At 40.1% G+C, this 13,194-nt stretch overlaps 1 protein-coding gene across 2 annotated transcripts in view; it reads right to left on the reverse strand.

Annotated features, from left to right (window-relative positions):
• Positions 1–5,520, reverse strand: part of Armc1 (armadillo repeat containing 1) — a 34,166-nt gene extending 28,646 nt beyond the window's left edge. For both annotated transcript variants that reach the window (XM_028763326.1, XM_028763320.1), the window contains exon 1: positions 5,390–5,520. The gene's annotated coding sequence lies outside the window, so the exon portion shown is untranslated. The remainder of the gene's footprint in view (positions 1–5,389) is intronic.
• Positions 5,521–13,194: the final 7,674 nt, after the last annotated feature.

A 13,194-nucleotide genomic window follows, 5' to 3' on the forward strand; every position in this document is an offset into this window, starting at 1 on the left:
GGACTTTTCCCTCCTGTATTTCTAGGTCTAAAAGTAATGCCTCAAAGAAAAGCAGTGAGCTGACAGCTTGGGCTTCTCTTACTCATCTCTGGGGAGGGGGTGGGAAAAGATGCACAGCAAACTGGATCTACAAAAGATAAAATCTCCTAAGGAAAAGGAGAGCACCAAAGAAGGCCCTTATCAGGCACTGTGGCCCATCAGTAATGCAAACTACCTTGGAGACTGAGACAGGATATGGGCAAAGATAACAAAGTAGCACTAGACTCAAAGTATACAGAGATATACAGAGACAAAGAGCAGAACAGTGTCCTCCTGGAGGAAAGAGAAAGAATAATTATTTCCTAAGCAGGAGCTACGCCTGTGATCTCAGGACTCCAGAGGCTGAGAGAGAAAACTCAGTCAGCATAGCACAACCCTGACTCAAAGAAATACTCTAGAACACTGACCTGGGCTCCATCCTCAGTACTGCAAGATACATCTCCCAAGTTCCTTAGGCATCTAATGCAGGGAGTCTCACAGTCATGCCAGACCTATGTTTGGTCACTTAGAAACTGTTTTAAGCAACTGGAGAGACGGCACCACAGTTAAGAGTGCGTCCTGCTCTTCAAGAGGACCTGAATTCCCAGCACCTACCTCAGCGGGCTCACAACAGCATGTAACCTCGGCTCCAGGCCATCCAATGCCTCTTCTAACTTACAAAGGCACCCATGCACAGGTGGCATACACCAACACAGACATACAAACACATGTATATAAATAAGATCTTTTTAAGGTAGCCAGAATTTCAGGGAAATCCCTTAGAGGCTGTATCAATGTCCACATCTGTAAAATGAAGCTGATACACAAGCTACAAAACAGCATAAAAAATGACCCTACAGAGAGCTCAGTCTATGCCTATCACATAGTACATGTTCAATAAAAGGTAGTTTTCACTTACATGATAAAAAAACAGTAGAGTTAGAATACTTAGCAATTTTTAAACCAGTAACGGTCTTTAACACATACCATATTGAGAATTAAAAAATAGATTTAAATAAATATAAAATACACTGATATTTAGTTTGATTAGTTTGTTTTTTGAGACAGGGTTTCTCTATGCAACCCTGGCAGTACTAGAACTTGCTCTGTATACCAGGCTGGCTTTTAACTCAAGAGATCTGCCTGCCTTCACCTCCTTAGTGCTGGAATTAAAGGTGTGTACCATCTCCACTCAGCTAAAATACATTAATATTTTTAATCTGCAAATAAATTCAAAGAACTCAAAGAAGACTTTATATATGTTATATATGATCTTCCTGTTCCTTTAGAATGGCCTGCAGTCAAAATATCTTAAAACTTCCAATGCGTAAACCCTACTAATAAGGACTCAAAGCAGGGTCTACCTAGAAAAGAGTCAGGAATATCAGGCTATGCCAGAAACTCAACAACCAAAACAAGAAGAGCTGTGGTCAAATGCCACAGCAACTACAACTTTTAAACGAGAGAAGAAAAGCAGGAAAGAGTGCTCGGATTTGCCCTCCAAATTACAGGTTTCATGTAAAATAGCCTTCAAAGCAAGGCTACTACTCAATGTCAAAAGTTCATTTTATTTTAATATCTTGATGGCATCAGGTTACAGACACCCCCTTTTAAACTATGTGTCCTGCATCTTTTTAAATAATCAATGTTTTAGCAGATTGCTGAGTTCACATGATCAGTGTTTATTTTAGAGACAAGGTCTCACTGTACAGCCCAAGCTAGCCTCAAACATGTAGGACCCTCCTGCTAAAGCTCCCTGGGTACTGAGATGACATGAGCACATGGCCATGCCTGTCAAAACAGATGATTTCATAAGAGACTTACGCTGGAGTTAAGATAGAAACTAGCCTGGGGATGAAGGCCCTAACTTTATTCCCTAGTGCCATATATGCATACAGTAAAAGAAAAAGATGAGGAGGGGCACAAGGCAGGTTGCTGGGACAAGGATGGACGGCATACTTTATCTGCTTCTGGAATAACAGGAGGACAGGTTTACCACTGCCTGACACAAAAGGCAGAACTTGGAGATGAAGAGATGGCTAAGTGGTTAGCAGCACAAACTGCTCTTTCAGAGGACCCAAGTTCAGCTTACGTCCATGTTTGTTGCTCACAACCATCTGTAACTGTCTCCAGGGTATCTGATACCCTTTTCTGGCCTCCAGCAGCACATATACACATACATATCATTAAAAATTAATCTTTTTTTTTTTTTTTTTTTTTTTGGTTTTTCAAGACAGGGTTTCTCTGTGTAGCCCTGGCTGTCCTGGAACTCACTCTGTAGACCAGGCTGGCCTCAAACTCAGAGATCACCTGCCTCTGCCTCCCAAGTGCTGGGATTAAAGGCGTGCGCCACCACTGCCCGACTTAATCTTTTTTTAAAATAGGACTTGAAGCCCAATGTATGCACTTGAATAGTGTTTGTAGTTTTGTGTTAACTATCAACTTAAATTGTTTAAGAGAAGTATTTTCCTTCATAGGCTGGAAAAATAGTTACATGTGATTACTGCAGGATTCACTCCACACTTTCTCTATTCCAAATTTAGCAGACATCAAAATAAATGGAGGAAAGGAATTAATGAGAGGAACACACAATGACATATATGTATGAAGATGCCACCGTGAAATCCATTACTTTGCATGCTAAAGTAAAAAATAATTACTTTGTATTACATTAAAAATAATAATTTTAGGGCTGGAAAGATAGTTCTGTTGATAAAGTACCTACTGTGCAATAAAAACTGAGTTTGCATTTCCAACACCAATGTAAAGGCTAGATGCAGTGGGATATGTATTCCTAGCTGGAGAGGAAGAGCCAGGTGGATTCCTGGAGGCTCACTGACAGACTCCATCTCAAAAAGTAACGTGGAGGGAGCATGAGGAAGACACCTGAGGTAGACCCCTGGCCTCCAGATATGTCCAGAGACATGCACCCTATGTGCATACATGCATATACTGACCATTGTGGAGATGACTGAGAGGGTAGTACTGACTGAGCAAGCACAAGGACCTGCATTTGAATCCCAGGCACCAGTGGCACCAAGCACAGTGGCACACATCGGGAAATTCCAGTGCTGCGGCTACAGAGGCAGGTAGAGCCTTGGAAGTCACAGTCAGCCAGCTTAGGTCCTACAGGTTCTGCAAAGACCCTGCCTCAAAAAGTAAGGATGAGTAAGAGATGGAGGAATATACTCAAAGTTGACCTCAAACCTCCACAGGCATTCATACACACACACACACACACACACACACACACACACAGCACAAAGACGGACAATAATTTTAAATAACCCGAAATGCTGACCTAAGCACATTTAAAGCAGCTAATGAACCACAATGAAGGTTAAAACAAATAAAAACCCCTTTCCTTTCTGTAATGAATATCACATTAGCACAAAAAAAAATACGCTTGTTCGTCTGTTTGTTTGTTTGTTAGTTGTATTTTCCATCAAAAGCACTAATGTCAAGAAACATGGACCTGGACAGTGTCTATCAATATAATTTCCTTGGGCCGATCCACATCAGGAGGTGTTTCTGAAGGAAAGACCTATGCACATCAAATAATTTCGGGTGCAAACAAAAGCCTGAAACTTTACACTGGTATATAAATGAAAGCCTCTGCATACAGCACTGGAAGCGGGGCTAGAGAGATGGTTTGGCAGTTAGGAACACTGGCTGACCTTCCAGAAGACCAAGCTTCAATTCCCAGCACCCAGAAACCAGCTTACAACTCTAACTCCAGTTCCAGGGGATCCAATGCCCTCCTGGCATCAGGCATGTGCACAGACATATATGCAGTCAAAACAATCATAGAAAATATTTTTTAATTATTAAAGCACTAAAAACTAAAACTCTCTGAAACACTCTTTAATTATTGAAAACTAGGATATGTGAATCTGACAGTCTGTTTCAGCTTTATCATCAAATAACCAAATGAATAAACTGGAAAAAATGGAAGCAGCAGCAACTCTACCCCTTCCTTCCAAAAACACTAACTGGGAGAAACTGGAGGTGGGGGCTTACGTATGGCAAACGAAGTGTAAATAAAGAACACAGATTCTTTTATTAATCTGACTAACCATCAGCAGTAAATTAGTATTCCCTTTGTCTTAATTTGCTGTTACTTCTAAAGCCCATATCTGATGTCAATTACATGATTACAAGACAATTTTGAAACAGTTAATATTGGTGCCTACTTTAAAATTTGGGACTGCTAAGTTAAAACTCTCAAGAGACACATTCATTTTCTGAAAAGGAAAACATCTTGCAAATGACAAAACTGAAAACAAGCTTTGTTCTTGTTTTTCTGTATCTGACTAGAGTTCACAGTGCATAGAATGTATGCCTTTACTCTTTTTTTTCTCCTTACGTAGCTCTGGCTGACCTATGTAGCTGTGATGAGCCTGAAACTAAGAGGGATCTGCCTGCCAATACCTCCCAAAGTGGGGATTAAAGGCATACACCATCACGATCCAGACTTATTTTCTCTTCCTTGGTTCTATGTGGACAAACATCGCCCTCCTCAAACTTTAAGGCGCACTACGATCACCTAAGGGACCTTCTTAAAAAGCAAGTTCAAGCTCAGTGGGTGCAACAAGGTCTGGGAATCTGAGATGTCCAACTAGCTTCCAGGTAAGGACTATGCCGTTGTCAGGCAGGAAGTCTTTGAAGCACGGAGTTAGAGACACGCGAGACATTTGTGTTTGGACAGTTGTAGGAAAGGTATTCCTTTTCTTTTAGCTAAGAATCACCACTTAATTAAAATTAGTATTTAGCTCTCATGTGCTAAGAGCTGCAGCGGGTACACACTTATCCTAAATCCTTAAGGATTAAGTGGGGTTAAAAAGCAACCACCACCATCAAACACGGAGACTCGATCTGGCGTCTCCTTGCGATTAACTAACTGTAACTCTTTTGGAATTGAGTTACCGTCTCCAAGCCTCGGTTTCTTCAGATAACAGTCTTAAGTGGGTATCAGGGTGAAAGAAAATAAGAATGCAAGGCAGTAAAATGTCTGGCAAGTACCATGCAAGCACAGAACAGAACCCAGTGGGAAACTTCTACTGCAAACGCTGGTGAGACAGTATCACGAAAGGAGCCGCTAACTGCACAAATGCTCCACACCTGTGGAGCTTCTCTTGCATGAAGGCCTGCGCGCAGAGACTCGCATCTATTCGGGATTAACAGAAAGAACGCCGAGACATGGACACCCGCTACTCGTAGGGCGGGCTGACTGGTCAAAGTAGGAGGCGGAGAGAAGATCAAGCGTCCGGAGCCTGCAGAGGCAGCCCGCGGGACGCCGGCGGGAGGCGGGCACAGCGGCGGGCCCTCGCGACAGCGGCCCCTCAGCCCCACCTCGGCCCCGGCTACGTACCCTCCAGAGCTCCGGGCGTCCGGAGCCTGCCGAAGCATCAGAGCCGCAATCACCACGGCGGACGACGGGCGGCGGAGGCCCCGAGCCGCGGGCTGACTCAAAGAACCACAGGGCTAAGTCGCTGGTGGCGGAGGACCTGCAGGCTCCGCGGTGACCCTGTCACCTCTGCTGGCTTTATCATCCCATTGGCTGAAAATGAAGCAACGTGAGGAAGAACACCCAATCAGAGAAGGAATATTTTCAAACCTAGTAGCTCATTGGTGAACTAGATCGGACCTATGAGAACCCAGAACACTGAATTGAACCCAAGGGCTCGCCGTCCACAGAACACTAAACAAATTTGCATCCATCGAGGTCAGCGACTACAATTCCCAGGATTCCCGCAGCAGGAAGGGCTTCTGTGGTCTGAAATTCAAACCAAATAGTCCAAGCAAGTTTTCCAAGTCTAATAAAATAACCTGTAACTCTTCATCGGCGTCTGTGAGTCTTTACCCAAAATGTTCAGACGTTTTCTTGTAGTTTTTACTAAGAACGTAGGTACGCTGTTGGGCATCTCTGGCTTTCGTCCATTTCTTGTCAGTGCCGCTTTCTAGCAAAGATAGGGATGTGAAGGTTTTTATTGGGTTGGCCGAAGTGACTTGACATTGGAAGAAGTGTTGTCTTTTTTTTTTTTTTCTTGTAAGGAACTTCTGTTCAGAGAAGTTTATCCAGTTCATCATAAAGATTTGTTAATGCTGCTTTCTAGTTATCAAAGTAAAGGCATACTTGTTTTATCGATAGTAGTCATCGTGGAGTTGCTTTAGGTATGTTTTATTTTCCAAAATATTTCTGGAATTGTAAGACAAGCCTCAGAGGCCATGCTGAAAAAAAGGCATCCATCACTCTTTTTTTTTTTTTTTTCGAGACAGGGTTTCTCTGTGTAGCCCTGGCTGTCCTGGAACTCACTCTGTAGACCAGGCTGGCCTCGAACTCAGAAATCCGCCTGTCTCTGCCTCCCAAGTGCTGGGATTAAAGGCATGCGCCACCACCGCCCGGCTCATCACACTCTTTTTTGATTTTCTCTTTTACAGTCTGATTCTGGCCTTTTCCTCATATATTAAAGTTACAGGGATTTTGTTGTTATTCTTGTTGTTGCAAGGAATGTAAAAGGACTTTAACTTGGAAAGAGTGTGGAAGACTCTATACTAGTCTGTACTCTACGCTATTATCTCCAATACTTTGTAAGTGAATTTATAAACCATACCGCAACGGCAGATTCTGAGCACTAAAAGGCTGAAGGCAGGTCATTTCAAGTTCAAGCTCAGTTTAGGCTAACTAGAGCTTCACAGAAACCATGATTTAAAAAAAAAAAATGAAAGAGTCCATCTCTTTGAGTTTTTTAATGTTTCCTTGTCCTTGGTTATCTTTTTATTTTAAACCCAAAATGAAAACAAGAGCCAAATAAGACTTGGTAGAAAACAAGGACAAGTCTCTAAATATTATCTGACCTACGGGCAAAAACAAGGCTGTGTACTTTATTCACAAAGCCAAGACAGGGATTGGTGGTAAGAGAACATTGAGCCTAAACTAAAAACAGTGAATGTAGAAAGCAGAAAAAAAATTAAATATACTAAGTCCAAGGGGCATATCCAGTCAAGCACAACCTATCTGGTTGAGTAAGTAAAGATTTGCCAAATATTCTAATAAAAGATGACTCAGTAATGCAGAAAGGTAAATTCACTAGTTTTGTTACTGTTAATCTGCATATTGGAAAAGACATAGTATTCTCAGAATTAGTAACTAATGACAGTTTTTTTGAGCCTGTCAGTGAAAATATGTTTCACAAAGTCTTTAGCTATTAAAAGTTCACCATCTGGAATGTATTTACACTTATCCAATTAAAGTTCTGCAGAGTCTAAACTTTGTGCAAAATGCCATTACTGAGAAAGCATGGCTGGAACTAAAAGCAAGGAAGCCTTAACAAAAAATTAATTACTGCTTCCTAAACTCCTCTGAATTGATTACAAGCCTCAGGGAAGTCTTTTAAGTTTTTATGAATTCACATTCCTGGTTTAAAAGTGTCTGAACTTGACACCTGTGAAGTTGTGCTACCTACCATTTTATGACTCATTGCTTGGGTATTAGTTATCTTGCTACAGGACAGGTTGGAATGTAAAGTTTCTCAACCACTGTTGCTTAAGACAGTATTCAGATCCTGGCAGTTTTATTTAACAATTGTCTTTTGAATACACACACACTGTGCTACAGACAGTCTTAGACAGTTCCAAGTGAAGGAAAAACAGCCCTTCAAAGAGCTAGGGTGCTCAAAGAGCAGTGGCTTCTGCCATTTTGAGATCAGATAATCCTTTTTCATTTTTGAAATTTTTAATCTTGGTTTTGATTTTCTTACAGATACAGATTATATTACCCTCTGGCCCATTTCTTCTATCTCCCTTTTAGTTACCCTTCTGATTATTCCTTTTTGTTCCCCCAAATAATTTCACTTCAACTTTCATGTCCTGCATACGTTCATGATTTTATGGAAGTATATAAAATCTACTGTCTTAGTTAGGGTTTCTGTTGCTACAGTGAAACACCATGACCAAAAAGCAAGTTTGGGAGAGAAGGATTTTCATTATTGAAGGAAGACAGGACAGGAACTCAAACAGGGAAGATATTGGAGGCAGGAGCTGGTGCAGGGACCATGGAGGTGTGCTGCTTACCCAGCCTGCTTTCTGATAGAACCCAGGACCACCAGCCCAAAGGTAGAACCATTCGCACTGGGCTCGTCCTACCCTCATCAATCACTAACTAAGGAAATGCCTTACAGCTGAGTCTTAAGGAGGCATGTTTCTCAATTAAGGTTTCCTGCTTTCAAATGACTCTATTAATGTGTGTAACAAGTTGACACAAGGCTAGCCAGCAGCCATAGGAACCAAAAATGAAAGAAAATATGATATTTTTCTTTCTGAGACTGGCTTAATTCGTGTAATATGATTGTCTCCGGTTATGTGAATTTTCCTATAAACAATAAAACTTTATCCATTGTGGCTGAAAAGATCCTACTGTATTTTGAGATACCAAATTTTCTTCATCCAAGTGACTTGGTGTCATCATTTAGCAATCATGGATAGTGCTGTATTAAACAGTAATGTGAAAATGTCTCTTAAATAGGTTATCTTTGTGTCCTTCAGATAAATACATAGGAATGGCATAGTTTGGATTATATATTTTATTGATTTATAGTTTATTGGAAATGTCCATACAGATTTCCGTGTATGCCAGACTAGTTTACAGGACAACAGCTGGGAATAAGCGTTCCCTTTGATTCACATCCTTGCCAGGGTTACATTGCCTTGATCTTCTGAATGGAGAGCAATAGGATCTCAAATATGTTTTGATATACATTTCTCACATGTTGTTCAGGCCTCATCTGTATTTCATTTTGTAGACTGCTAATTTCCATTAGCCCATTTAGTGAAATTCTGAGTCATTCTTGTTCAGTTTTTTTAGTTCGTTGTCTAGTCTGGATATTAATCCTCTGGCAGATGTATAGCTGGCAAAGATGTTATCCTATTCTGTAGGATGTTCTTTGTTAAATATTTCATTTGCAGCATAGGAGCCTTTCAATTTAATGAGGTCCCATTTGTCAATTATTGAAATTATTTCCTGAGCAACTATGATTCTATTAGAAAGCCCTTTCCTATGTGTAGGTCTGGATGTCTTTTGCTTATCTTTTACTCTAAAAGTTTCAAAGTCTTGGATCTTGCATTAAAGTCTTTGATCTGTTCATAGTTGATTTTTATGCAGTGTGAAAGATAAGTATCTAGTTTCATGCTTTTATATATGAATATCTATCATAGTTAGGGTTTTACTGCTGTGAACAGACACCATGACCAAGGCAACACTTATAATGACAGCATTTAATTGGGGCTGGCTTACAAGTTCAGAGGTTCAGTCTATTATCATCAAAGCAGAAACATGACAGCATCCAGGCAGGCATGGTGCAGGAGGAGCTGAGAGTTCTACATCTTCATCTGAAGGCTGCTAAGAGAATACTGGCTTCCAGGCAGGTAGGTAGGTCTTAAAGCCCACACCCACAGTGACACACCTACTCTAACAGGACCACACCTTCTAATAGTGCCATTTCCTGGGCTGAGCATATACAAACCATCACAATGTCTGATTTTTCTAGCACTACTGGTTAAGCAGGCTGACTGTTCCTTTCTATATCCTCCCCCCCTCTCTCTCTCTCTCTCTCTCTCTCTCTCCCTCTCTCGATCTCTCCTTACTTCTGTTCGGGGTTTTTTTTGTTTTTTTGGGGGTTTTTTTTTGGTTTTTCAAGACAGGGATTCTCTGTGTAGTCCTGGCTGTCCTGGAACTCACTCTGTAGACCAGGCTGGCCTCAAACTCAGAAATCTACCTGCCTCTGCCTCCCAAGTGCTGGGATTAAAGGCGTGCGCCACCACCGCCCAGCAGGCTGATTTTTCTCCAATGTATATTTTTGTTATCAAGTATGGTGGCTATAACTGTGCTGGTTTATATCTGGATCATGTATTCTGCTCAATCTGAATGTCTGTTTTGTTTCTTCTTTTGTTTGTTTTGTTTTGGTTTTTTTTGGGGGGGTTAGTTTGGTTTGGTTTGTTTGTTTGTTTGTTTGTTTGTTTGTTTTTATAACACCAAGTTGTTTCTGTTTCTGTGGTTCCATACTATAACTCAGAATCAGGTCTGATGTTGCTTCTGACATAATTCTTTTTGCTCAGGATTGTTTTTGTTCTGTAGTATCTTTTGTACTTCCAAAATTTAAAATTTAAAAATAAATAAATTTTAAGATTATTTTTCAATTTATGTGACAAATGGCTGTGTGTGTGTGCACGCGCGCGCGAGCGTGTGTGCATACCCACACATGTGCATTGCAAGAAACAAGTCAGCTGTGTAGTCTTCACAACAAGCATGTTTTCCCCACTGAGCCCTCTAAACAGAGAGCTTTGGAATTTTGTTGGAGATTACACTGAATTTTGTAAAACAACCATTTTCACAATGTTGATTCTTCCAATCCATAAACATGGTGATGGATGGGTCTTTTTATCTTTTAATGTCTTCTTCAATTTCTTTTTTGAAAAAGTTTAGGGGCTGGAGAGATGGCTCAGCGGTTAAGAGCACTGACTGCTCTTGCAGGGGTCCTGAGTTCAAATCCCAGCAACCACATGGTGGCTCACAACCATCCATAATGAGATTGGATGCCCTCTTCTGGTGTGTCTGAAGACAGCTACAGTGTATTCATAAATAAATAAATAAATCTTTTTTTAAAAAAAGAAAAAGTTTAAATGTTTTTATTGTATAGAATTTTTTGCTTCCATGGTTAGATTTACTCCAAAATAATTTGTTGCTTTGCTTGCTTGTTTTATTAAGGGAATTGTGCCTTAGGTTGCTTCCTTGATTTCTTTCTCAGCATGTTAAACACCTTTCTGAGTTTCCTAGCACTTGGTAATTGAGTCAGCAGGATTGGGAGTTCAAGCCCATCCTTGGCTACGTGGTGGATTTGAGGCCAATCTGGGCTACAGGAGACCCTGTCTCTAAAATACAAAGAAAAAATTGAGTACATAGCTCTGAAATATGTATTCATTCATAACTAGTCATAAGTTCTATGTATTATCATATATTTAAAGCACACAAATATAAATTGATAAATCATAATAAATAAAGATAAATAGAAACTCCAGCTGGCTATTTAAATGAAAATACATTTAAATATATACATCCTTTCTGCAAAAACTTCTAGGTGAATTAAAACTCAAATATTCATATAATCTTTATTTTCATAAATAGGTAGCTCAGGCTGGCCTCAAACTTGTGATGTTCTTGCCACAGCCTCACAAGTACTAAAATTATAGTCGTGTTTCACTATGCCTGGCCCTTAAGGACTACAACATACAGCCTAGACATTAGCCACAGGGGTCAGGTAGCTTAAACAATATGGGAAGCTTTTTGTTGTTGTTATTGTTGTTGTTTGTTTTTTTGAAACGGGGTTTTTCTGTGTATGCCTGGCTGTCTTGGAACTCACTCTATAGACCAGGCTGGCCTCGAACTCAGAAATACACCTGCCTCTGCCTTCCAAGTGCTGGGATTAAAGGCGTGCGCCACCACTGCCTGGCTAAGGAGAAGCTTTTTATAAAAAAAAAAAATATTGACTTGCCTTAAAAATTTTTTTTTTGCACCTAAGAGGCAGAGGCCAGCCTAGTCTACAGAGCAAGTTCCAGGACATCCAGGTCTATACAGAGAAATCCTATTTTGAAAAGATTTAAAATAAAAAAAAGAGGTTGTTTTGTTAGTTTGTTTGTTTGCTGGGCCAGAGACAGAAATATTGGGAGTTAGATGATACCCTTGACTATTAGTGAGTTCTACACCAGTGTAGGCAAAGACTATCAGACTATGTCTTAAATAACCAGGGTACCGCAGCTTGCCCCCGATACTGCACCTGATTCCTGGAATGTGATCCTGATAGAATGCAAGGAATTATTTCAATCCTTTTGTATCTGTTGAGGCCTGTTTTGTGACCCATTATATGGTCTATTTTGGAGAAGGCACCATAAGGTGCTGAGAAAAAGGTATATTCTTTTGTTTTAGAATGAAATGTTCTATAGATACTCGTTAAATCCATTTGTTTCATAACTTCTGTTAGTTTCACTGTGTCTCTGTTTAGTCTGTTTCCATGATCTGTCCATTGCTGAGAGTGGGGTGTTGAAATCACCCACTATTATTGTGTGAGGTGCAATGTGTGCTTCGAGCTTTAGTAAAGTTTCTTTTATGTATGTAGGTGCCCTTGCATTTGGAGCATAGATGTTCAGAATTAAGAGTTCACCTTGGTAGATTTTTTCCTTTGATGAGTATGAAGTGTCCTTCCTTATCTTTTTTGATTACTTTTGGTTCAAAATCGATTTTATTTGATATTAGAATGGCTACTCCAGCTTGTTTCTTGGGACCATTTGCTTGGAAGATTGTTTTCCATCCTTTTATTCTGAGGTGGTGTCTGTCTTTGTCACTGAGGTGCATTTCCTGTATGCAGCAAAATTCTCGGTCCTGTTTATGCATCCAGTCTGCTAGTCTATGAATTTTTACTGTAGAATTCAGTCCATTGATGTTAAGGAAAAATGATTGTTGCTGCCTGTTATTTTTGTTATTAGAGGTGGAAATATGTTTGTGTAGCTATCTTCTTTTGGGGTTGTTGGAAGATTACTTCTTAGCTTTTTCTAGGTTGTAGTTTCTCTCCTTGTGTTGGAGTTTTCCATCTATTATTCTTTGTAGGACTGGATTTGTGGAAAGATATTGTGTAAATTTGGTTTTGTCATGGAATATCTTGGTTTCTCCATCTATAGTGATTGAGAGTTTTGCTGGGTATAGTAGTCTGGGCTGGCATTTGTGTTCTTTTTGGGTCTGTATGATATCAGTCCAGAATCTTCTGGCTTTTATAGTCTCTGGTGAGAAGTCTGGTGTAATTCTTAAGGTCTGCCTTTAAATGTTACTTGACCTTTTTCCTTTACTGCTTTTCACTTTTTCTTTGTTTTATACACTTGTTGTTTTGATTATTATGTGATGGGAGGTATTTCTTTTCTGGTCTAGTCAATTTATAGTTCTGTAGGCTTCTTATATATTCATGGACATCTCTTTCTTTAGATTAGGGAAGTTTTCCTCTATAATTTTGTTGAAGATATTTACTGGCCCTTTAAGTTGGGAATCTTCACCCTCATCTATACCTGTTATCCTTAGGTTTGGCCTTTCCTTCCTTCCTTCCTTCCTTCCTTCCTTCCTTCCTTCCTTCCTTCCTT

The sequence above is a fragment of the Grammomys surdaster genome, unplaced genomic scaffold (genome assembly GCF_004785775.1).
Source record: "Grammomys surdaster isolate TR1022 unplaced genomic scaffold, NIH_TR_1.0 62, whole genome shotgun sequence".
NCBI classification, from domain to species: domain Eukaryota; kingdom Metazoa; phylum Chordata; class Mammalia; order Rodentia; family Muridae; genus Grammomys; species Grammomys surdaster.